Source organism: Passer domesticus, chromosome 4, assembly GCF_036417665.1.
Source record: "Passer domesticus isolate bPasDom1 chromosome 4, bPasDom1.hap1, whole genome shotgun sequence".
Lineage (NCBI taxonomy): Eukaryota > Metazoa > Chordata > Aves > Passeriformes > Passeridae > Passer > Passer domesticus.
The window spans coordinates 30,071,663-30,097,511 of record NC_087477.1 but is presented as its reverse complement, the minus strand read 5'-3'; the positions used below and the strand labels follow the sequence as shown (position 1 = coordinate 30,097,511).

General features: G+C 41.8%; 2 long non-coding RNA genes across 31 annotated transcripts in view; one reads left to right on the top strand and one right to left on the bottom strand.

The window, feature by feature from the left end:
* LOC135298831 (uncharacterized) overlaps window positions 1-25,849 on the bottom strand; it is a 69,265-nt gene that overhangs the window by 15,895 nt on the left and 27,521 nt on the right. For all 30 annotated transcript variants that reach the window (XR_010360868.1, XR_010360870.1, XR_010360891.1 and 27 more), the window contains 2 exons: window positions 25,318-25,383; window positions 23,732-24,192 (listed from right to left, as the gene is read on the bottom strand). This is a non-coding gene — a long non-coding RNA (uncharacterized LOC135298831). The remainder of the gene's footprint in view (window positions 1-23,731; window positions 24,193-25,317; window positions 25,384-25,849) is intronic.
* LOC135298833 (uncharacterized) lies at window positions 2,617-11,860 on the top strand. The gene is made up of 2 exons (XR_010360896.1): window positions 2,617-4,133; window positions 10,643-11,860. It is a non-coding gene; the product is annotated as an uncharacterized LOC135298833 (long non-coding RNA).

Genomic DNA, 25,849 nt, shown 5'->3' with positions numbered 1-25,849 from the left:
TACTGGCCGCAGCTGGAAAACATTCTGCTGCTTTTTAAATATGAAAGTCATTGTATAGTTATATTTCATAATCATGCACACCTTACATTTTTAACATTGCCGGGAAGACTGTTTAAATGTCTCAGCACAGAGGGAGTGTTTGCCATAATAATGTCTCCTGAAGAGACATAGCCCACAAAGCTCAGGATGGTCTTTGCTGCCAACTGTCCTTTTAGCAAATGAATTCCCATCTGTGTGGGGTGAGGGCTGTGCTGAAGAATTTCATAGAAGGATCAGAAGATATTTCCCCACCAGCTTTACAGTTCAATAAAATTTGGTGTAAACTTAGTGTGTCCAACTTAAACACCAGCTCCTCAGTTTTGCTAACTAGTTTGTCATAGTTATCATACACACACGGTGCTTTGTATAATCTCTTTTAACCTTTTCAATTACTGAGAACAAAAATAGTACATTGAAGTTCAGATTTTGCAATCAGAGCTGCTAACAGTAATGCTTCCCTACTGATTTCATACCATTTATGCTCAGTTGTACCTTCCATGCTTTTATATAAGAAAGCATGAGCACTATTGTACACTAGATTTAGATAATGCTTTGAATATAAACCAGACTAGACAGGAAGCTTGTACACATTTCATGGTAGGTCTGAAGGTCTTGAGCCATAGTGTGGAGCATGACCACATTACCCACCAGGTAACTTTTGTAAAAATGGAATCCCATCGTTTTGGGTTCCCTCACCTTCACACTAAACAAAAATTAAGCTGTTCCTGCATGCAGCCTTATGGTTACAGCATTCATCTAAGTCTTCTTTCTATTCTTTAGTCCGAATCAGGGCAATTTTTTCTCTTTGGATGACTGCAACTCGGAGGGCAAAGGTATGAACCTGATTCTTTCTTTTCATCCAAAGCTGGTGTGCTAAACCCCATGAGCTTAAGAAAACAAATATGTGGAAACATCTCTAAAAGCAATACAGAGCTCAAAAAACTTATGATGTGGCATACATCATATTCTCACAGCAACTAACTCAATCAGAAATGCTCCTACTGGTCCCTATATAGTTTGTCTGAGGGCACCTCCTGTAAGCATCAAAGGTGGTTATTGAATTGCAGACCACGAAACAATTCCTTTGGTACAGAACAGTAAATCAGGACATCTCCATGCAATTTTACCAGTTGTGTATCTAACCCAAGGTTTTTCCCCCTTTTTCTGTTACTTATTAAGCCAGAGGGTGAAACACAGATATTTTGAGGGTGAAGTGTATACTGTATTAAATATGAGTAGCCCACAAATGCTTGCTTGGATCCCTTGGGTATTCACCCAGTGGCAGATTTGTAGTTTCCATTTGGAGCTGACCCAACTCTGAGAAATTTGCCTGGCCGTGACTCTCAGCTGGGTTCCCCATTTCAGTCAAAAGCAGCTACACTCCCAAAGCCATCCAAGTTTGTTGGGAAAAAGACTCCACATTCTGCTTAAAATAAGTTACACAGACAGAAAAATACAGCCCAGGTCTTTCATCATTTGTTCACATCATACAGACAGGAGTCCTTAGCATGCTGGAGCAGAGCTTGGAGTACCACGGTTTTACAAAGTCAGAGTAAATTAGAAATAAAATGGATAAAATCCCCTCATAGTTCACTGTTAAAGAATAATCATACAGCATCTGCCTTCATGTCTATAGCTGCATTACAATGAAGGACACAATCAGTCTCTCAAACATACATTGCTAGCTTAGCTTATCATCTCCTACCTCTCAAACTGATCCTTCTGCCTCTATTAAGTAGTTTTCCATTGACATTTTCTGTTCTTTTTCAATACACCAGGAGCTTTTGATGACATTGGCTGTTAGAGGACTTTCAAAACTCCATCTTTTTTCATATGAGGAAAATCTGACTTTCTGGTATCTTTTCTTCTGCATTTATCCTTACATGGTGCAGGTTTTTTGAAAGGACTGAATTTCTCTTAATGGATTTCTCTGGAGTTCCAGTCTGCTTCTGTAAAGCCCAGAAAGCACGCGTTGGGAGGAAGAGGAAGGTAATGCTGAATATGAGCATTTTTTGAAATTCACCCTCTTAGGTTGGGGAAGTGAGGTGAGCTGATATTGCTGAAATATTTTTAAAACCTCAGGGATACAAAACTTTGCATTTAATGACATGTTTTAATGGGGCCTTCTGCCTATGAAGCCTCCATAACCTCTCCTTCTAATTTAACCCTCTTTTTACCTCATGTATTTATTTATTTACTTTATCTAGCTGGTTTCTCTTTAACATCACCTATTATGAGGAAGGCTATTAACGTGTTATAGATCAGTTGAGTAATTTTGCCCCCCCCCCCATCTGCTCTTAATAATATTGCAAGTCTTAAATTGATAGTAAGTAAGTAAGTCATTCTAGACTTCTTTTCCCAGGTATTTTCTTCTGTCATGATGCTGTTTACAAAACTGCCTGGCTGTTTTCAAGCAGATTTCAAGATTTACATGCTGGGTTACAAAAAACAAAAGGCAGAGTTTCCATAAGAACGCCACCCCATTCCTCTTTAGGCTCACAATGACACTAAATAGAAAATACACAGAGATTTTCCAAGGCTGTAGGTCTTCATCCCCATGTGCAGTGCTCACAAGAACAGAGTCCCTTACTCTTGTTGAGCTCGGGTGTTTTTAGGAGCAAGGGGTCAGCTGGCACTCGGGAAGGACGAGCGTGGCCTGCAGCTTGGATGCTGTGCTCCTCTGAAGGGCTGTGGCACTAAAACCCCCAGCTCATGGCATTTGCTGCAATCTAAAATGCAGTTCCCCACATGCTGCTTAAGGTCACAATCAGCAGACAGCAAGAATCACAACTCCTTTAGTGATGATTCCCTCTCCATGCCCTACCTATCTTGGTAATAAGCCTCTGTCCTGGATTGTGGTGTGTATCTGTGATTCAAGGCTGCTGTTTACTTCTTCGTTAATTGTCAGCATCCTGTATTTGTGCAGCATTACCAACATCTATTTGGATGGCGTTACAGAATAGGGTGCAGCGTGGCCGGTAACACTTCAAAGCCTATTTTCTCTTAGCCATCACAAAAACACTGGTAGATTGAGAACTGCCTGAACAGCGTATCTCAGGGTTGTGATCAGTGACACAGGGTCCACTTGGAGGCCTGTCACTAGTGGTGTCCCACTGGGGTCATTACTAGGCCCAGTTTTGTTTAACTTGTTCACCCATGACTGGATGAAGGGGCAGAGGCCTCCTCAGGAAGTTCACTCGTGACACAAAGCTGGGAGGAGGGGCTGATTCCTCAGAGAGATGTGTAGCCCTTCAGCAGGAGCTCAACCGGGCAGAAAGGAATAGTCTGAAAATCAGCAAAGGCAAGTGCAGGGTCCTGCTCCTGGTAAAGAACAACCCCAGGCACCAGCACAGGCTGGGGGCTGGCCTGCTGGAAAGCACTCTGTATAAAAGGACCTAGGGGTCCTGGTGGACAACAAGCCATCCACGAGCCAGCTGTGCCCTGGTGGCCGAGAAGGCCAATGGTATCCTGGGCTGAATTAGGAAAAGCATTGCCAGAAGGTGGAAGTGATCCTGCCACTATGCTCATCCCTCGTGAAGTGTGTCTGGAGTGCTGTGTCCAATTCTGGGCTCCTCAGGGCAAGAGAGACATGGAGCTCCTGGAGTGAGTCCAGTAGACAGTGACAAGGATGATGAGGGGACTGGAAAACCTCTCTTAAGAGAAAAGACTGATGCAGCTGAGCCAGTTTAGCCTGGATTGAGAGGGACCTTATCAATGTATGTGATTAACTGAAAGGACCATATCAAAAGGATGGAACCAGACTCTTCTCAGTGCTGCCAAGCAATAAGACAAGAGGCAATGGGCACAAGAAGTTTCACCTGACTATAAGTGGGTTACAGAGCACTGGAGCAGGCCGTTCAGAGAGGTTCTTGAGCCTCCCTCATTGGAGATATTCAAGAACAATCTGGACATAATCCAGAGCACAGTGCTCTAGGGAAACCTGCTTAAGCAGGGAGGTTGGACCTGATGACCTCCAGTGGCCCTTCCAACCTTAAATCACAGCATCTCAGAATCAGTAAAGTGTTGACATGTAGGAATCAAAAGACTTTGACTCAGAAATGTGGGACGACCAGTAAGGACATGCCTAAATACAGGTATATGTTTAAATACCCTCCCGAAGCTGAGCCCAAACATTTGCAGTTAGAATCTGAGCTGATTAGTACCCACAACCATATAAGATTTCTACTGAGCCCATAATAAACTCCTCCTTAATGCTGTGGCAAGGGACTAACATACATTCACTTCTTATTCAAACACTTTGGAAATTATTTTGATTCCAGAACTAATTAACTGGACTATATCTTAATCATTCCTACTAGTATCATACAGACATAAGCAAACTATCCTATGATTCCCCACCAGCCTGATATATTTTCAATTTCAATGTAACTAAATAATTGCAGTACCAATTAGTTAAAATGTAAGTAGGAAAAAACATTGGATGGAGACATCTTAATTTAAATATAATCCATTAAGTAAAAACTGCTATTCTAATTAGTGATAATGTAGCACAATTAGGAAATAAAATTTGATTGGTACATTGGAATTTAAACTTAATTAGTGACTGCTATCCTAATTAGTAAATGCAATACGGTTCGAGCAGCGTTTTGTTGGGGGAGAAGTGCATGTACAGTAGAGAGGATGGTGAGGAAAGACGTATTGAGAGAGCTGAGGTGGGGGCTGTGGAGCACAGGAGTTGAGCCAGTGTCAAGCCCAAAGTCCTGCTTCTGAACCAGCACTGACCTCAGAGCAGAGGAGCTCGATCTCACTCAAAAAAGTTGATGTGAGGGATGGTTTGCTGTCACCTTTGGGCAATCTCTCCCTGCAGTTAATTACTTCCACTGCCCAGATGGAGTGTCTCACTTTGACATCTACAATTTGCTGTGTCCAGATCTGGACTGGAAAATTTTCATAAACTAAGGAAAGTAGATGTGGAAGTCAATTAAATTGAAGAGCTCAGCATTTTGAATTAGGAAAATGCAGAGTTGTCTGCATAGTGCCCTTTATGTAGACATAAAGGCACTACAATACCATGGGTCTGCACTCTTGTAACACGGAGGATATTGGAGAAAGGAGGTTGAGACCTAGCAGGATCCATAGCTTTCTTATAAAAATATTGTAACATTTCTTTCAGTGGGAGAGGGGAGGTGAAAAAAAAGTTTTGGCTGTTGTTTTCATTGAACTCACTGTAATTTCAACCTCTTTTTCCTGGAAAAATATTTCACCTAAGCCCCTTATTATGTGCACATACTTAGCACCATTCTCCATTGTATTACTTTACATTTATTGACACTGGATTCTGTCTGCTGTTTTATCAGCCAGTCACTTAATGTCTTCAACATTTCAATAGCAAGTTTAGATTTGTGTCTCTGGACTAGCATGAAAATACCAGGAAATTTCATTGCTTCCTAATCACTACTTTTGCAATCACCTGTGACTATGCAGACCATACCAGGTTCATGGTTTAGGAGCATTGTATAGACTGCCATTACTTCTTCATTTTGTTACTTATCTTTTAAGATAAAAAATGCGTTTGGAATAAACTAATTGCAAACAATTAATACATAGGAACAAGACAAACAAACTAACCTTTTTTCTCATCCCCTGATAGTTTTAAAAGACTGGTCAGAGAATCTCTGTCAAAAGTTTTTAAAAATCTGGTATTTTGTATTTATTGGATTCTTGTTATTAATACACACATTGCAGACAGCTTCATTAGATTTGTACAAATAGATTTGTATATTTTTTATAAAAACTGCACAGTTGTGTTTTTTCCTTACTGGATTAATTTATCCAAATGCCTACTCATTCAATTCTTAATTACAGTTTACACCAGATGCTCCAAGACTTTACTTCAAAAATATTTGTTATATTTACCACTTTCCATCCCTGTGGTACCAAGAGCTATTTAAAGAGTACATGAAAAGAACAGAGCTGGTAGGTCAACACTTTCTTACTTGCATTCCTTGACACCTCTTGTGTGAATATTAGTTAGCTTTTGCAATTGGTTACTATTCTTCCTTCTAATTTACTTGGAAACATTTTCTATCAGTAATTTAATTAGAGTTAGATTGTCAGAAAAGCACCCCAGAAAGAGATGTTGCAATATGAGAAAGCTCCCTCACTTTACTCAAAATGAATTTTTTTAATGCCTTTTTATTACATAGTCTGATCCTCTCTGGATGCCCCTGACTGTGCCTCAATCATTTATTATCCCTACAGTACTGACAACAACATCCCTTTTTCTGATGTATGTAGGAGGTGGAAAGTGCATTTAGCAGGCTGAGCATCACACCCAACCCCCTCTCCCCATTTTTTTTTCCCCATGGCTCTTCTTTTTAGTGTTTAGCATTTAAATTTCCAGAATTTGGGCATATCTTTTTGTGCGTGTTGAGCCTTGAAGCATAATTTCTAGCTTTCCTTAGTGGGTTTTTTTTACTGCACTGTTTGACTGTAATCCGTTTAATTTTTTTTTTTCTCATGGGTAACACACAGTTACTCTGAGCATCTACTTAAAGCATTTCTGCTGTAATCCAACAATTTGACCCTTTTGACTGTTCCTTTTATGTATTTATTCCTGTCTGGTTTGTCTAGATGGCTAGAGAGTAAGCTTTTTCATTCTTCCACATTCTCTTTTAATTCTCCCCTTTGAAGTTAAAAATGAAGCAGTACATTCTCTTTTCCTGAATGCAAAGGTGGAGAAGCAAAACACTAGCACACATCTGCCAAGTACAGTGTGGATGTTTTCTCTCTTCAATGTCTTCATAAATGGGTTACACAAATATCAGTCAGGAATTTTATCAGGATTACTAGATTGGCTTTGAAGTGAGGATAAGGACTACTTAACCATGAATGTTTCCCTGCAATGCTGGTTTTCTGTAATTTTACAAAATATATGAGGGCAATAAACACCAGGGGAGAAGGAAAAGCCTCTCGTGCTGAGGGTTAAGGCTGGTACAATTGCAAATACATTCACCTAAGTCATGAATAAATTAAGACTGGCAATTCAGAAGATGGTTCATGTCTGTGAATAACAGATTTCCAATCAGAAGAATAGGTTAGGAAAATGTTAACTAGTTTTTATAGGGGATTTCTTAAATCCTTGGGTAAAATCACAAGACTCCCTTTCTGTAGCAGCAAGGGCTTAATTTGCTAACTGAAAAAGGTGAAAACTTCCCTAGGTGGTTCAGGACATTTTTGTGCCCTTTTCTGTTAGAGGATCCTCCCCTCTGAAAACTTTAGTTTTTGCTCCCCAGCTTGAAAGACAGTTCAAGATCTGACTCCAATTTGGCAGTGACTTTGGCAACACAGATTACCACTGTCAGAAAAAAAAAAATTCAAAGGTTTCTTTTGCTTGTATCAAGTCTGCTACTCTATAATCTTACTTGATGTTCTGGACTCCTGAGTTATAAGACCAACCAACTTCCCCCTCTCTACCAAACTACTTCTATAATTTTCCCATGTATCTTCCTCCCAGACACCTTTTTTTCCTCCCCACACCAAGCAGCCTTGGACCATTTAATCACCTCTTAGAGGAAACTGCTCCATACTACTGATAATCCTTCTTGCCTTGTTTTGGAGGTTACCCAGATCTGCTAGATCATTTTTGAGCTAGACAAACAAATTTCATGCAGCACTCAAGACGTAAAAACACCATGTATTTAAACAGCAGCCTGAGGGGATTTTCTATTCACTTTTCCTAATAATTTTAAGCATAACTACTAACGAGGACCGAGCAGATGTTGAAGCTCTAAAACCTCTTTTCTCACTGGCAGCAGTGACTTTAGAGCCCATAACTACATGTGTAAATCTTTGAAGGTTTTTTTTATCCCATGGTGTTGTTTCCAATGTGTTTTTCACATCCTGCAGAAAAAAGGCTTTGAGTCACCCCAACTGGCAAACTGTCATCTGCAGCACATCAGTCCCTCCCTAATACAGACCAGAAGCCATTCACAGACAGACAGCTGCACCCACCCAGTGCTCCAGACAGCTTATCAACCCAGATTTGGGTTGTTTTCCTACTGCAGTACCCTCTCAGATTTCCATTCAAGAAAGTCATGCAAGCATCTGTTTAATACCACTTTAGTTAGCTAAATATTTAAGCACAAAGCAACCATTACACACCTAACAAATCCTTTTCTCTTCAACGGGATTTCTGCATTTGCTTGAATTTAAGTATAAACTTTGGCATTTTGCTGAGTGGAGATGCCTTCTTGAGCAAAGCTTTTATCGAATGAATTAACCAAATAAACCAAGGAGATTTCCTAAATCCTGGGCTTTCACTTACTGGAAATGGGTTGTGTGCAATGCTTAAGAAATAAACAGATGTGGGAGTTGTCCATCAGAATTATTTTCTGCCAGCAAACATAAACACTGCTTTATTTTTCCTATGTGTGAATTGAATTTTATTATTTGTGCTTCACCTGAGTCAAGCTTCACTGAGCAAGAGATGCAGACCAAGGGGAGGTCTGGAAGAGAGAGGCAGTAGCAGCAGCCCACCAAGCACACACATTGCCATTACCAAATTTGAATTGAGATAAAACATCAGCATTTCTCCTGAGAATGCCTGTCTGACCTTGGCTTACTGCCACAGGAGTCCCTCGAGGTGCATGCACATCCTATGAATTGCACTTATGGTTTTTAAAAAATGTAATTATTGAGCTTTAGATTTCCTCTGATAAGTCAGTAATAAAGCCTGAATGCTGCCCTGCAGTTCTGCCTGCCCTTTGGCTGAGAGAAGCAAGAGCCATTTAATCTGCCAGCTTGTGTTTTAACAGGGAAGTGTTTCCTTCTGGTCTTATTGTACTGCCCAGGACATGGAAACCTGCACTCTGCTTTGGGACCTGCTGTAGCCTGCAGCAGAGACAGAGGTCTTCCTGCAGGATTTCTGAGTGCTGGCACCATGGTACAGCTGCAGCCGGCACAGAAAACACAAAAAAGTCTTACCAAAGGGGAAGGTGTTGCTGTGACTGGCAGCTGGAAGCCAGCTTGGATTACATATGTGTATCTTTGAACAAGCATCAATAGTTTTACCAGTACTGTATAGCAATACTGTTATTTACAAAATCCTTTTTCATTGTGCATTTTTATAGCCTCTAGTGCAACAGGGTTTGAGCCCCTGACCTCAGCTCTTAGGTAAAAATCCTGATTCAAAGACCTAATGGGCAGCGAACAGGTCCTGCCAAACTGGCAATGCTTTTCTGCAGACTGCCAGGGACAGCAGGGGCACAGCTAAGTGGGAGTAAGGGGCTCGCTCAGAGTCACATCATGAACTAATTCTCAAGGGAAGAACATTATCTGCTGTTCTGGGCTGTACAAATTGCATTTCTGCTACATCTGCATGAGCAGAAATTAGAGTTTGCTTCATACAATGGACCTGAAATAAGCAGAGTGTTCACAGTGAAGGGCTTTTACCATTAGGCCCTAGTGGGTGAGTAGTATTTGTTCCTAGAAAATGATGGTCATGCCCTCTAAACACCCTTTACTATAATACATTTTGATGAAGCATTCTGATAAATCCCCTGATGAAGAGGCAGCCTGCCCTCATGCCACACTAAACACTGTGGAACAGCTCAGCTAATTTCAGCTGTCAAAAAATTAACTACTTAGACACAGCAGTCACTGGGGTAGGCTGTGCTCAGGAGAGATTCAGGGCTCGGGCAGGCTTCATTTCCCTCAGAGCTACTGCCTCACCACAGGAGAGGGTGATTCATCCTATCCTAAAATAGGTATGTAAACCTGGGATTTGCATCACGCTCTGGTAATGCTTTTCTCTCCCTCTCAGCTCCTGATGACTCTCCTGGGAACCCAGATATTCAGCACTGACCAGCCCTGGGGCCAGTAGGCTGATTTAAGATAAGCGCCAAGCAATCAGCTTTTTCCCACCCCAAGTAGCCAACTATCTAAATTAACGAGTAGATTTTCGGAAGAGAGGTTTGTGGCTGTCAGGTCTGCTCCTCTGTGCAAGACAAGTGCCAGCCTTCCTTACAGGCAGGGCTCTGAATTGCATTTCAGACAAGATTTTCTATCCTCGTCTCTGCCGAGCCACAGGGGGATGTTCTCATTTAAACATACAATGGAGTGTGGCTTTGGCATGTTCTGTGCAGAGTGTATTTGACATTTTAATTGATGCCATTTGTTAATTAAGAAGGATAAATGATGACAGGGAGAGAGGAGGAGATCTTATAAAGAATGAATAATAACCTTGTTCAAAAGCAGGTAATGAGACACTGGGTTAAAATTATGTAAGCACTTGCAAAAATGTCTAAATGTTTTTCAGAAATTAGGAGCTGCCCATCTTTTCCTTATCACAGAAATGTCAGGGAGTGAAATTCATCAGCTACTTACAACATGTGCTCTGTACTGAAGGATTTTCCAGCAGAAAAAGCTGTGCATCCCTGAGTTAAGCAGCAGCTGGTCTCCTGCCACGGTGTGGACAGGAGCTCACCATTCCCTTTGTCTCCACTTGCCATTACCACAGCTACCAGCAAGGCAGAGGACAGGGTCACAGCACTGCCAGGCTCAGTCTGTTCAGACTGGGCTGACCCCCAGTTTTGCACAGCAAAATTCCAGGCTTTTTTTTTTTTTTTTTTTTTTTCCACAGCAAAATTCCAGGCAGCAGCAACTTCCCTCAGCAGTGAGGAAGAAAGCAGTGGAGTTGGTAGCAGGATGCTCAACACTGATCCCCTTTTCAGATGCACCAGCAGCTGTGTTTGGGGCTTGTTTTCCCTAAATGCTGTCTGTGTGTTGTGCAAAGCCCTTTAATAGAGGAGAACAGAGCAGAATCTGTTAGCCAGGAGAGCGGCTCTGCAGAAAAGCAGATCCAAAAAAGCCTTGGGTCTAGCTCCTTTCTGTGCAGATGCACATTTAAGCAGAGACAAAAGGAAAGACCAAGCAGAGGCTGAAGACACAGGAAAAGCAATTTTCATCATCTGATGTAGGGAGTAGAGAGAAAAGCTGTCAGATCCAAATTTCCAGTGTCAATCCCTGGAAACAGAAAACTCCCAAGCTTGGTGTTCTGGACTGAGAAGAGCTTTTGACATCTAGCAAGAGACAGAATTCATCTAGACTTTCCTGTCCAGTTTGAAGTGTCATTTCTGTCTCCTCCACCTCTGCCCAGCCCAGCACTGATATCAGCATCTGTGCAGAGCATACCATAAGTCCCTATATCTGATAGACACCAGGAAAACTGTACAGCTGTGGCAGCTATTTACTGCGGTCCATAACAAATGTATTGTGTGTGTCTCCTAGGATGGAAGGTGAGAGTTGACAGAGTTTCCATGTCCAGGAGCTCAGCAGCCAAGCTGCAATTTTGGAGGAGCCATCAGAGCACCCAAAAGAGCCCCTATTCTGACTCTCCTGCAGGATCCAGGTTACAACATGAGCATGTCTCCTGCATTCCCCAGCTCTCAGTTTGCTTCAGGGGGGGTGAGAAGGCAGCAGTGAGCATTACAGCAGCCTTGTCTGGACTCTGAGATGAGCACCAGTTCTGGGGCAGTGGCAGGGATTTCCATACAAAGGTATGCTGAAAATTTGCTAGAAAAGTTCATTTTCAAGTTCCATTAAAAAAAAAAAAAATCTGAAAATTTTGGGGTAGTGATTAATACCAGCTCCAGACTGGTGCAGGCTGATTGTTTGTGGTTTTTTCCTATTTGTTTTAGGTTGTTTACTCAACACACTCATTTGTTTACCTTGTTGTTTTGCACTCCTTGCATCTGTTCATTTGTTTAAGTATGAGCCTCTGTGTTTTCCACTTCTGTTTCCTCTCATTACAGTGGAGCATCTGCTTAGCACTTAAAAAAATAAATCAAAAATGATCTTATACCATGGAACAGAAAGTTTTTGTAAACTATGAGTGAAGAATGATTATTGTCTACATAATCCCTTTTATTATTACTATTCATTTAGACTTCATCTGACAATAATCTGCATGACCTTGACAAATATTTTTGGGGGAAAAAAAGATAGAAATCACAGCCTAAGAGAACATCTGAGAGAATCAGCCCTCCCTGAAAATCAAAGAAATAAGACTATTGCCTTTCCCTCCCTCTGCCAGTCATTTAAAATCCAGTTTTGAGATGGGGATAGCCTGAAAAAGTTTACATTTTTCCCTGCTAGCCAGAAATCCCAAGAGAAGATGAACATGGCTAGATGTGACCAGGGTGCAAAACCTCTGCCGAAAGCTCAGACTTTTGTGCAGTGTGTCACAAGAAATGCAGCATCACTGTCACCTTCACCAGCCCCCCAAACCTGACTAAAACTCTCCTTTCTTCCTTTACCAGCAGCTGCTCAGAGTCCTGTGCACTCCTCTCTCCCTATAGGAGGGGAGCTGGGGAAAGCATCCCCATGCCCCTTTGCCTCCCTGCCTGCACTGACAACCTCAGCCCTCCCTGGTTCTTCACCATGGGGAATGTCATTTGACCAAGTGACATTTAAAGGAAATTGTCTTGCTGATTAAAGGTAACATGCAGTACCTGTGGAAAAGATATCAAGAGCACATAAGGGGGTGATGTGAGGCTGAGTGTCCTCTCGCTAGCAGCTGCAGGCAAGAGTTATTCATTAATGTAATCAAATCCCACAAAATTCCATGACAACGTTGGGGAGTTTTGCACAAGTGATTAAACCAAGCAGCAGGTAGATGAGCCTCTGTCAGGTTTTCCAGCAACTGCCTGAGTTGCCTCTAGGTTCAATTTTAGGTCTAAGAGGTGATTCTGTTACCAGCAATCCATCACAAGTGACTCTGAGTTCCCTTTCCTCATCTCTCCCTGGTGTTACTGCCATCCAATAAATCTTAAAAAAAGCAAGCAAACAAATTAAAATCAACCCCAAAAAACCTCCCACAAAGCGACACCATTCAGACATCATCACACTAGGAAACCCCAGTGCCTATGATGAAATATTCAGATAAAAAGCACCTGGTTTGAGTTGAGGGTGGACCAAAACCTTGTGAATCAAAATAAATTCTGTGTGTGCTCCTGCCTGTTTATGCAAACATTTCTTTCTCCCCTCACCAGGCACAAGAAAAGGAAGAGTTTCTACAAAACAAGATAATACTTGTTGCATAAAAGTACTGTTCTTCTAATTAGCAGAGATATTCATGGCAGTGAGTGGAAGAAAGCTTTTTTTCCCTTGCCCTATTCTGCTGTAAAGATGTGCTATCATTTAGAACATCACTTAATTAAATACTAGAAACGAGGACACTTTGGAATTGAATAATTCTTTTCTCCAACAACTTTTTCTAGTGTTCAAATATTGGTCAGAAAAAAAATCCTAGCCTTGTCACAGTCATCTGGTAGTTAATTGGTTTTTTATTTAGTTCAGTATTAAAGCATGAACTTTGAGGAAAAAATTAATTCATTGCTCTCCAGTGTGGACAACTGGCAATGAATGATTATATGGAAAGAAAGAAAACAACTTCAAGCCTTCTTAAAACCCAAGATCTGATCTTGGTATCATTTCTCATCTTTTACAAAACTCTAGCTGACACGGGAGGTACATCTTTTCTCTGTTAGCACTAAAAAGTAAACTGAAAGTAGGATTTTTCAAAGGCACTTACTTCTTGCTGCTCTCTTGATTCCCATTGAAACCAGCTAAATTCTTTACTCCCTGCCTAGAGACCAGAGCATCTGCCAAGCAGATCTGAGCACCCCACATACACAAAAAATCAATAAATGCTGGTTTGTATCATCTAGATTGCGTCAGGTCAATGATGTGGAGAGCCAAAGGTCACCTTGACCAGCCAAATCCACTGGGAGGGGACTCCTCCCTTCAAGTTGCCTTTTTAGCCCCACCACACAGGTCTTCTCATGGTGCCATTTTTTGGGAAGCAGGAGAGATCCTGCTGGTGCTGTCTTTTCCTTTCAGCTTTGCTCCAATTTGGACAGTTGCGGAAGGGGATAACCAGGATTCCCCATGGCAGGAGAAGGGAGTGGTGGGATTACTTTGGCCTGTGATTGCACAGGGCAACATCAATCTCCATGCCAGGGCTGGGCAGAGATACTTGGGACAAACTGGGAGTCAATTGTAGGAGCTGGCAGGGAATTTAGGGCTGACCCGAGGGGCCATCACTGCTCTTCTTTTAGACAGCAGGCATAGGCACAAGCCAGATCAGTTGGAAAGTGATAACAAGACTAGTATTGACACAGGAAGAAAGGGTTTAATACAGGGGATAAAGCGCAAAGACCATCTCAGGCATCCAGGGAAGCTTGATTTTATAGAGCAGCTGTTGTCCCCATCCACCCCTTGCAACTGTCTCACACAGATGTGTCACAGACATGCTGGTCCCCATCCCACTGATGCTCCTGCATCACTGGAGTCCTGCCAGGCAAGGGTGACTGAAGGCAAGTCACATCTGTGAGACTCTATTAACTGGAAACAACCCTGACAGCACATGCCTCTACCAATGTGCGTTTAGGAAAAAGGCAGCTTGATAGGGGTTTTGGCCCAGTGCTAAAGCCAGTTTAGCAAAGACAAGGTGAGTCTCATGTTCTGGACACCTGTGGATCACTGTAATCATTAAAAGCTATTTTTTATTTGGCTGGTTATCATACAGTAGCTATCATGGACTGGGGACAGCACTAGTGAGAGGGAGTAAGGGAGGGAAACAGGGATCAAAAAGATGCTGCAGAATCAGTGGAGAGTTAACACACAAGGAGACTGCAGTCTCTTCATTAGCACCAAATAAGAGCAGTTTTGAAACACATGAAACGCTTTGCTGCACCATCTGTTTTGTCCAGCTAAATTCTCACATTAATCATCTTCATTCCTTGTGAGTAATTCCCTTATGGGAAATCTACTGAGCATGTTTAAATTTATTAAAACTATCACAGTTTATTAAGAGCCCATACCCAGTGTCTTCTGCCTTACACACCTGATGAAGGGGAAAGAAAAACAGCTGTAATCACAAAATGGTTTCTCTCATCTCTGCACCTCCCAATGTTATTCATGGCAGTAGTGGGTATTGGTTGCAGTGACATTTCTTGCATGCCCATTGCAGTGTGCCAAGCATCATGTTTCTCCAAAAACCATGTGCCAAAACTTTTAGAAGAGATGCAGATGTGGTTACATATGGTTTAAAGAGGAAAGCTCTCACCTGCTCTCCTCTAAGCTAAAGTACAGAAGCCTAACTTTTAACACAGACAGATTTACCAGCCAGTCTAGGTAGATATCAGCCACTTGATCAACTCTGGATCACATCTCCCAAGACAGCAAAAAGACTTTTTGCCTTCATTACTCTGTGAAGGTAACCAATGGGAGGCAAAGAACAAGGCTGGCATCATGAGGAACCAGGGAACATTTGATACATGGCAGGACCTGGTATTCCAGAGGTCCTCAAGATGTTAATCTCTGATAGGACAAGAAAATTCTGAAATGGTTTCCATTAATTTTGTGTTGCAGCTGCATCAAAAGACAGGGAGTTTTAATGACAGAACAGTGACTCATTTTTCTGGTGTGAATCATCACACTATCTCAGTTTCCTCACTTATATTAGGAATAACAAAACATTTTTTTTCTTATCAGTAATGGAAATTACTTAATGTGTATGAAGTTCTGTCAAGCCATGGCCAAAGACTGAGCAAGACTGCAAAATCCAAGCCCCTTCTCTTAAGCCCATCAAACCCACAAGTGCTGTCAGAGGAGGAGCTGTGTTACCCCATCAGCCTCACTGGCAACACAAATCCATCCCACAGGGACAATAACTGCTTCACCACACCCTTGGCTGGAGCAAGGGCACTGCAGGGGCATGGCTCTTTCTGCCCACTTTGCACCAAGGCAGGTAACCTCTGAGAGCTGCCACGTCCCAAGTCCCCAGCTTTTGTCCTCCCTAGACCACAGCCCAGAGCTGCTGGCCTCATGCACACTTTAGTAAAGCTGTCTCAGCTTGGTTTGCATGGCACAGAGAAATAGGAAACTTGAGCACAGCCAGTTTTTTCCAGCCAAAAGCAAACACAGAGGCAATTATCCCTGCAAAACTCCCTTTGCAAGCTGAACACACTCCATCCAGGCAACCTCTTTAATCTCTACTGGCTAGTTACTCCCTGCTGAATAAGCTTACTTCTCCTTGAGGGGGTTGCCAGCCTAACTCAACTCATGTGCCTAAACTGGCAAAACCCACTGAAGTGTAAACAGTCCATCCAGGGTGTTCAGAGACCCATTCCTGGGTAATTGGCTTCCATAATGATGCATACACACACAAACAGGAAACACAGGAAAGCTTCCCCTCAGGTTTGCTCAGAGTACATACAGCTTTTCACCTGTGATGAATAATAAAGAGCTTGTCCTTTTATTCCCCTGCCCATGAATTAATCAGGTAAGGAAAAAGGGGGATCTGGATGAGTGCCATGGGCTAAAGGATAAAAATCCCATGCACACACACACGGAGCAGGGACATGCAGAAGTGCCATATGGAGAGTAAACAAGCTGCAGTGACCTTCTCGGGCTTTATCAAGTATTCATGGGAAGCAGGCTCATGGGGATACAAAACTAATAATAATGAACCCACCAGCATCCTGGCATGTTCTGGTTCTCCCTTCTGGCAGCGTTGCCTCCCCGTTTGCATGCCAGATGCCTGTCAGCCCAGCCTGCCTGGTGGCCTTCAGCCCTGTGCTGTTACTTGGAGCTAAAGCAAAGGAGCGTGCAGCCATGTAGAGGATTTCTTTGTATCCAGGCCTTTTTAAATAGAAAAGGGCAGACAATGTCAGACCTTCAGGGAGACCTGGTAATCCATGGACTCTGCTAATTTAAAAGGTGAAGACCAGCACCTTGCAACACCAGTGTCAAGTTTTATACTCTTGTGCCTTCAACAGAGACCGTGGGGTTTTTTTCCAGCCTCTGAGGAGCATGATCATTAGGCACTTTCTGGAGATCAGGGACAGCATATGTTACCAAGTTGGTGACCTCAGACATGAAAGGAGTCATCTTATTAGAAGCTGGCCATTCAACCATAGCAAATTACATTTCTTGAAGGATTTCAGCCTTGAATTTTCATTTCACAACATATTTCAAAGGAAAAATAGGACCTCCTAAACAGATAGCTGGAAGAATGAACTATGCAAGATGGGATGATTTTTCTAAAGGACAATGATCTATTTAAAAGCAACACAAATACACTGAGTGGAAGCGATCCAAATTATGTTGATGTGACTACTTAAGAAAGCTAAATGCAGGCAAATCTTTGCATCATCAGTGCTTTCAGTTTTAATCTCTCAGAAGTATAGAGAAAAAATGGCAATGTTGTCATTTCTTGAAAGGCAGTGGCAATATCTTGATTTTGGTATTCTTTGCTTCCCTTTGAACTGTTTTTTTTCTCTCCTACATACTTCAGATCTAAAAAGGTTATTTTAAAATAACATATGTAATTGCCCAGAGGTGAGATAGAAAGGAGACCTGTATAAAGACTGAGGGCAAGAATGGCTGGACAGCCTCTATAAAAACAACCTGGTCACCAATAAAAGCAGAACTGAAAGTTTTTGAGGGCTTATATGATGCAGAAGGCAACATAGGTCAGTTGCAGTAACTACCTGAAGGTGAAGATTACAGCCATTTCAAAGAGATTTGGTGAGTTCAGAAAATATTTACAGCTATGTAGGGGTAGAGCCAAAGCTTTCTGGAGCTGCCATGCCCCCAGCCTTGCCCACTGGGCAGCAGGGGTTTTGCAGGGTGAACAAACCACTCTACCACAGAGCTGCTGCTTTGATTTCCTCCCTATACTTTCAAGTGACTCTTGTATCTCTCACTTTTTCAGGCTATAAAGTGTCCCTGTGAGAAGTTAAACAGTGGAGCTGTTTAACACAGATCTATAATTTGTGCTTGGGTGGCTGGGGGTAGGGTGAATGTGTGTCATGGGATAAACTGCATTTCTCCTGTACTTTTAACCACCTCCCTCATGCTCAGCCCATTAATCCAATATATATGAACAGACTTCTTATATTCTGGGCACCTGAACAGGTCCTGGCTGCTTATAAAAAACCCAAGCAAAATAAAGAAACAGGGATAAAAGCAGATTTTTTTTTCCCTTTGCCCTCATGCAAAACTTCTTCAAGAAAACCACATTCATTTGCGTTTTATTGGTGAATAAGTTGGTATTACAGTGCTGGGAAATGCTAGGTGAAGAAGGCCAAAAGGAGACAAAACAAACTCAGCCCTTCAACTACCTAAGGGAGCAAAGCTTGAGGAGAAAAGCAAAGAGCAGATGGCAGGAATGGATGGAGATCTGTGAGGTTCCAGGGCTGAATGGAAAGACAAGAGCAAGGAGGCAGCCGTACACTAGAGGCAGTGCAACAACACATTAGTGATTATGACACAATTTTAACCCTCAAGGTGTTTTTCACTCATTACACACAAGATTTTTTCCTCATGAGCAGGCACAGGCACTCAGGCACACATCTGCATCCTAACTCAAAACCAGCATCCACCACCTTGCCAGAAGCAGTCTCTGCCTTTGGACTGGCACACCAGCACTTATGTTATAACAACATCATGCTACAATTCCTTATTTTGTCCAAACCAGCTCACCAGGGGCTCCTAAACACAGAGTTGTATCCCACCTGACTCACGGGAACAGGACATGCTTCGGTTTTAATTCAATCCAACCTTTCTGCTTGCTTTGGTGTTCTTTGCTCAATGTCACAGCAAGAGCAGCTTCCTGATTGCCTTGCTACATGTTTATAATTAATTTCTCTCAGGAGGATTACAGCCAATATTATTACCAAACGCATTTCCTAAGTATTGAAGCAGGATTGGTTCCAAAAAATACATGTGAGTTATTTTCTCCCTAGGGAGCAGACATTTGTAAGTAGCAGATTACTGACATGCCACAACCAGAAAGCAAAACATAATAGCAATTAATACAGCATTGTGAAGGAAAGCCTGCCTGCTGCAGAGACCTCTCAACAGCAGCAAGCTGACAGCACCCGTGTCACAAAATCTGTTGCAGGACTCAAAATACCAAGAAAGATTAAGAATAAGAGTGTGGGATTTAAACTCCTTGCAGCAGAGACTATCCTTTTATTCTGTTTTTGAGCAGCACTGGGCAGGCAGAGGTCCTGCCTTACAATAGGTGCTATGAGCATCAGCACAAGGAATGAGGGCTAATGCACACCCATATTAAAGCACTGTGGGTATTTCAGAGGAACCAAGGCCTTTTGATGGGATAAGTTTCAGAATAAATTTCAATTTTCTCCTTTTTTTAAACCTTCTTTTTTTTTTCCAAAGAGGAAAATAAGATTTTTTTTTTTTTCTTAAAAATTCATGAAGTGCCCCCTCTTCCCCTGCTTTCCATACTCTTTTTCTTAAAATTCCCTCAAATATGTGACACAGTAACTTCAGCTGAGATTGTCCTTAGGCAAAAGTAGCTTATCCTAGCAAAATTGGCTTCTGGAGAATATACCTTTGACCAGCCCTGAAGGAATAAAACAAGTGGCCATGGCATGATTTTAAATCACAACTCTCTTAACACAAATCATAGGAAAATGTGTCATGGTCCTACACAGTTCAATGGCCATTTAGCTCTATGCTTCCTTGATTAGCCACTCCATGAAAGGAGTAGAGGGGTCTTGTTTAACCAAAAAAACACTGCCTTGCCAGCCCAACCTAAGAGGTGCTCGCCAGAGGCACCTCTGCACACACAGAGAGAACCACAGCATTAAAGCAAAGCTTCAGCTCACCTGGCCTCCCAGCCAGGTGTCCCCTTCAGCACAGCTCCAGATCACATCCCAGGCTCTTCAGTGAGGGTCTTCCAGGAACCAGTTTGTGCACAGCTCATCTTCTCCCCCAGGGCTGCCTTAATGCCCTGCAAAGGGCACTGCAAGGTGCCTGTGGCTGACTTGTGGACCTGAGCCCTGCAACTCTGCAGCCTCTCTCCCTCATTAGCTCCAAAGACAACACAAGGACGGGGAGGAGCATGGGGCAAACCAGCCACCCTGAAACCCAGAGCTGCAAAAAGCCATGTTAACGAGGGCTGGCAAGCCCCTGCTTGTGGGAGATTTGAAAATCAATTCTTAATTGCCCCTGCAGGTATGACCTCAATTGTTTCCCGGACAAAAAACTTGAGATCTTGTGCAAGACAACTGTTTTCACTGAAAAATTACCAGCAAAGATTTTCAGCTCTTCCCAGCAACACATGGCCAGCAGGGTTGAAAAGGAATAAAGAGGATCTGCCAGAGGATGGGGAGATCCCTCCCCCTCTAATTTATTCACCCACTTGTATAAACAGCACTTAAAACTTTACTGTGTGAACAGGGTAGTCTGCAAAAGTTGGTAAAACATTTTTCAAGGCTCAGACAGGAGACTGAATCAAATTTTTTAAAGTGTGATTTTCCCTATTCCATTGTAGCTTTTACAATGTTTCTGTGGGCAAGCATGGGGCTGATGATAATTGGGGCTGTGCTTGTAGAAATTCTGGACATTGCTGAGACCTTTTCACAGATATCCCAGTTATTGCAGCATGAAAACTTTCACTTAAAAAAGGCGTTTCTGCCTGTGAAAATAACTTTCTGAATCTTGAAACAACCGTGATAATAGATATAGAAACTTTCCACCTATGCTTTCCAGCATAATGACCTACAAGGTTTTTAGAACCTAATTAATAATGTTAAAGTGTCAACAGCCTTAACCTTTTCAGTGCCTGATGCAGAATATCCTACCCGGTGCTGGCAGCCTGTGGTTGCCACACGTGCCTCTGATGAGCCATGCATTTGAAAGGATGGCATGCTACAATTAACTCTGTGGGCCTGAACTATGAAAAGAAGTGCTGGGATGGCAGGAAAAAGTGAACTCTTCACCTCCAAATTATACTAGCGGGACTGATTATGGTAATGCCAATTTAATAATACAACAGTAAGCTTGTTCTTCCCCTTTCCTGACTCAAAAGTCCACTTTGTTTCACAGTGTCTTTATTTTGATAGCAATGAACTTGGAGCCTGGCTCTCAGCCAGGTTTGTGAGCTTTTCCTATCTTTTATTTTTTTTTCAAGTAAACTTTACTCAGTAATGAAAGTAAATCCTTGATACAATCATGACAACAACCCAGCTTTTTTTATATAGCACTGGCTACCATCAAATTATGGCTATTTAACTGGAGAACTTCTTTGGTCTTAACTCTTAGAGTACTAGCTGGGAAGATATCACTATGTTCAAGTCTGGTTCTTCATCTTCTTCTCCCATTTCCTTTTTAATTGGGATGGTGGGTCAGGTGGACCTATTTTCTCACCCTGTAGGACAGTTCTTCCAGTTTTCAAGACGGGACAAAAGTCACTGGACTTTTGTTTTGGCTTTAAAAATTTTTCCAAATGCCTCATAGTTTGCCTTATCATTTCCTTAATTTAACTAACAGAAGATTTTCCAGTTTGTGATGTCTTGGGTTATGGCACAGGCGTGCATTCATTTTGTACTACACAGCAGTGGCTACAGCTTATCAGAAGTGTACAAGTGTAAATGCTTCCCTGTGTAACCTATAAAGTAGGGGAAACTTGAAGTCCTTAAGGACAATTAAAAAAGAAACAGATTTGTTAATAACTCAACTGCTTGCCTGAAAGCCTTAGAAAAATTAATTTCTGTGTTGTTTATGAAGGCAGAGCAAGAAGTGCTTGCTTCCTCAGCACTGTAACCCTGAATGTCTCCCAGCAGCAACAGAACAGTTTTATATTGAAATTTGAAGTCATGAATAGCTCATGTTTAAAACAACAAGTTGGTCCTCCCAGAATCAGAAAACAGGGCATGATTTTAAAAATAACACATTTTGGGTTGTCTGAATCAGTCAAGACATCAATATTTTGGAACCACATATTTAAGTTTCCTTCCTACAGTGTAAAAGCAGCCCCCTGGCTAGCAGAACCCCTAAACTTTGGGTCTTCCTACCTCCTGTCTGCACTTGTAGCATTTCTAAAAGTCTAAAGAGACATGTAGGAATCCTTAAGGGAGAGGTGGGTTTTTAAGGGGTGCCTGTGGTGGATATGACTGCCAGTCTCCACTCTCCAAGTGGTAAAGCTATTTTTGCACTGTGTTTCTCTGACACAGGTTCATAATTCCTGTGGGATTTTTTTTTGTTTGTGGGTTTTGGGTTTGTTTTTTTTTCTTTTACCCTCTGGCAAATAGTTACAAGGACAGAAGAATGAGGCATCTTCTGTGGGTATCTCTGAGATATGCACTCTTTTTATCATATGCTGACCTGATTAATGCTTGTTACACCCAGTTTATTCCCTCATTTATAAGTGAAGGCCCACTTCCCTACGTATTCTCTAGAGAGAAATACTATTTTATTAATTTCTAGCTGATTTTATGTACTGATACATAAAACTTATTCTAATTAGTCCCAGCTTTAATAAGAAAATGAGTCAAAATTCAGCATGTTAAGACAAATGAAGCTGGATCAGTTGTAATCTATGTCAAGCATGTACATTACCCCATATAGACCCATCTCATAACCATAACTGGCTAATCTGATTGCTTGAGTCCAATTATTTTAAATACTCCTGGCAATCAATAGAAATTCATCCTTATAAACCTATTTGACCCCTTTCCTCAGCGAGACATGATTACACACATAACAGTCCTCTATTAACCTTTGACAGAGGCAGGAATTAGTGATCAAGTCTGACATACAAGTGGTGGAAAGTTGCCAAGCAGTCCCAAAAACATCCATCTTCAGAATGAACCCAACATTGTGGCCTTCTAAGAGAATAGAAATTCACCTCACAAGGTGGATACTAAAAAGATAAGAGAGGCTTCATTGATCTTTCATTTCTCCCTACTGCACCATTTTTAATTGCAAATGATAAGAAGAAGAGCATTCTACATAAGCAAAGCTTTTCAATATTAACCTCAATAAGTGAATTAAGAAGCAATACCTCACATAAAATTAGAGATCACTAATGGGTCAAGAAATGCAATTCATTCTCGCTCTGGGCAATCAGAACTCTGTGATGACAGACCTCTGCAACTTACAAGGAGCCTGGTAATTGCTGCCCATTACTGCAATAATCAGAGTCTGACCTCAGGGATGAGCCATACCAAACTCTTCGGACGAGCCACACCAAAATCCTACTGGATTTCAGTGGCATCAGGGCAGCAGGCTCCACCAGCAGTTCAATCCTTTGAAACATCCCAGTCAACAATTCATCCTGTGCTCTTGAATAACACTAAGTCATTTAAACTGCTTCCAGAAGAGCAAGGGGTTAAATCCATCCCGAGGCTATCCTGTTGAAATAATGATAAATCTGGAGCAGTGTTAATTAACAACTGTGAGAGATTCTTTTCCTATTAGCAGTAAAAAACCCATGACTATTCAGAGGCAGCTGTATTTCAGCAGTAAAGGTATAATTGATATTGAAAATTTCCAGTTAGCTTCTGAATCTCTTAGGCATTGCAGAGCTCAAGGGAGAGAGTAATTCTCTTTCTACAGGGGAAGGCATCAAGAGCAGCTGTGCAGAGGTCAATGAAATAAAGCTAGTGGAGAAAGAGACACAAAGCCTAGAGTAGTAAATATAATCTTATTCCCTGTCCCAGTGCAACTTGGTTTTGCATCATGGAGAATTTGTCATACCTGATTCAAAGGTCCAGTGACGCCAATAAAACAGCCTTAACAGAAGCCAATGTATCATGCTTTGAAAAAAACAGAAACACCCAGAACCTGTGAAAGTACTCAAAAACCCCCACCAACCTCTGCTTCCTGAGAAAAAGAGAAAGAACATACTTACAAAAGTATATTGCAACATAGGAAAATTCCATCACAGCCGCTCTCACGTTGACTGTGCTGGGCACTGGCTCACACAGAGTCTCTGAAGGCTGCTGCAGAGCCCTGGGTGCAGTGTGAAGAAATGGGTGAGTGCCCGGCCTCAGCAGGAGGGAAGATCTAATCAATGGGTATTGAAAACAGCTGGAGCTACAAAAGCACTGCTTGTAACAGCTGAAGGCTTCTGCTGGTGCCTCTTCTTTATATGGCCCTGAAGGAGGCAAAGGAAGACTGGAAGATTTTTCTAATTAGATTGATGGTGCCACCTGTAGAAGGACTTCAGTGACACACATGGAGCAAGTCTACACTGATTTTGTGCTTGGTTTGGCTGTCAGAGGTGCAAAGCAGCTGCAATGTTCATGAGTTTTGCATTTTGATGGTACCTGTAAACTCGCATGTTATGGCACTGAGCCAGTAAGGTCAGTTCTGTGAAGAGAAGCCATAGGAGAAATGTTAACCTCTAAGGTAAAATTAACAGAATCTTCCTCACATTTGAGTACATACTTTAATATTTGGGCTGAGCTCTGAACAGCAGATGAGCAGTAACTTGATCCAAATTATTTTCCTCATCTTGCACAGATTAGATCCTTACAGTTCTGCCCCAAAATCAGCTTGATAGCTCACATATTGTTGATGTGCAGTGAGCTTGCTGTCCTTTCCAGTGCCCTAACCAAGTCTGACAGTTTTGATATTTATCCTCACATCACCCCGTAATGTAAATCACTCCTTCCTTGCACAGGTGAGAAATCCATACAAAAAAAAGGACCAAGCACAAAAAAAAGAAACAAAAGTGTAGGCCATCAGGTATATTTAAACTGATGGGAGCTAGACACTTAAACAACTGGGTGAATTTGGACATTAACAGTCATCTACCATCCAGAAGTAATTCTTACTAATTTACAGATTTGAAGGGCTTCCTCTCCACTTGCTCTATTTTATTTTTTTTATCCTGCCATCTTGGATTTGGACACAAACAGTGGGACACAAAGAATGTGCTGCTGTGTTTTAATGACATTGAAATCCTGGAGCAATTATCTGGGACCATGCGAGTTCTGGGATAACCTGGAATAGTTCCTGCTATTTCCAAGCCATCCAGGATAAGAAACCATACTAAAACTCTGCAAACTAGGGAAATGCTGGACTTTTTCTCTATGCAAAAACAAGGGATTTAGAGGGGCTCCATCTCACTTTTTAATTCTACAGATATTTTGCGTCCTCAATGCTGCTGTTTAAAACATGCAACACTGTGCTTTCAGTATGAACACTCATGTTGTGCTTGCAGACTCTTGCAATAATACTGATGGTGCCCTCAAAAAAACATCATCTAAAAGTTTATTTCCAGCAGTACTTTATAAAGAAGATAGCAGGGTAGCAATTCTAGAATTCTACTGTGAAATAATTACATGTTTCATACCTTTTATCTTCCTCTGACATTGACCTCGTGGGCTTCAACATAGTGGGGTTCTCTACAGTTGAGTGGCATGAATATACAAGCATAATTTCTCTCCAGCTCCAGCTTTCTAGATCTTATAACCTGCAGTGGCCACTTACATTTGGGATGGTCACAGAAGTATCCTTGCTGATGTTCAGAGAACATGTTGTTCACCACCGCAAGCTCTGCAGGAAATCAAAGAGCTGTTTTACATCCACCTGTCTAGTGCTGTTTTGTGTATATGACTAAATCCCCTATTAACTTCTTATCTCCAGTGTCCCAGTTTCATCTCCCCCTATTAAATTGTCTCCCTGCAGTCAGTTATGATTTCAGAAAAGTATTTCAAAATGGGATTTTTTTCTTTGGAAATCAATTCTCTCACAACGGATCAAGTGGGGAAAGCAGGCGCAGGATGGTGGGAAGTCTCAAGGGAAAAAGAATTGAAAGAACATGTTTAAAACAAGTTGCTTATGAAATTCATTCATTTCATACCTGACTGCTTCTCTTCCAATAAATAATCGCAGTATGCCAGAGACAGGAATAGGTCTCATTAGATCTCTTGGCTCTTCAAAACATAAAACCTGCATAGCACAGACATGATTCATAAAGGGCTGTAAGGAAACACAAACACCTTGGCACAACAGGAAACTC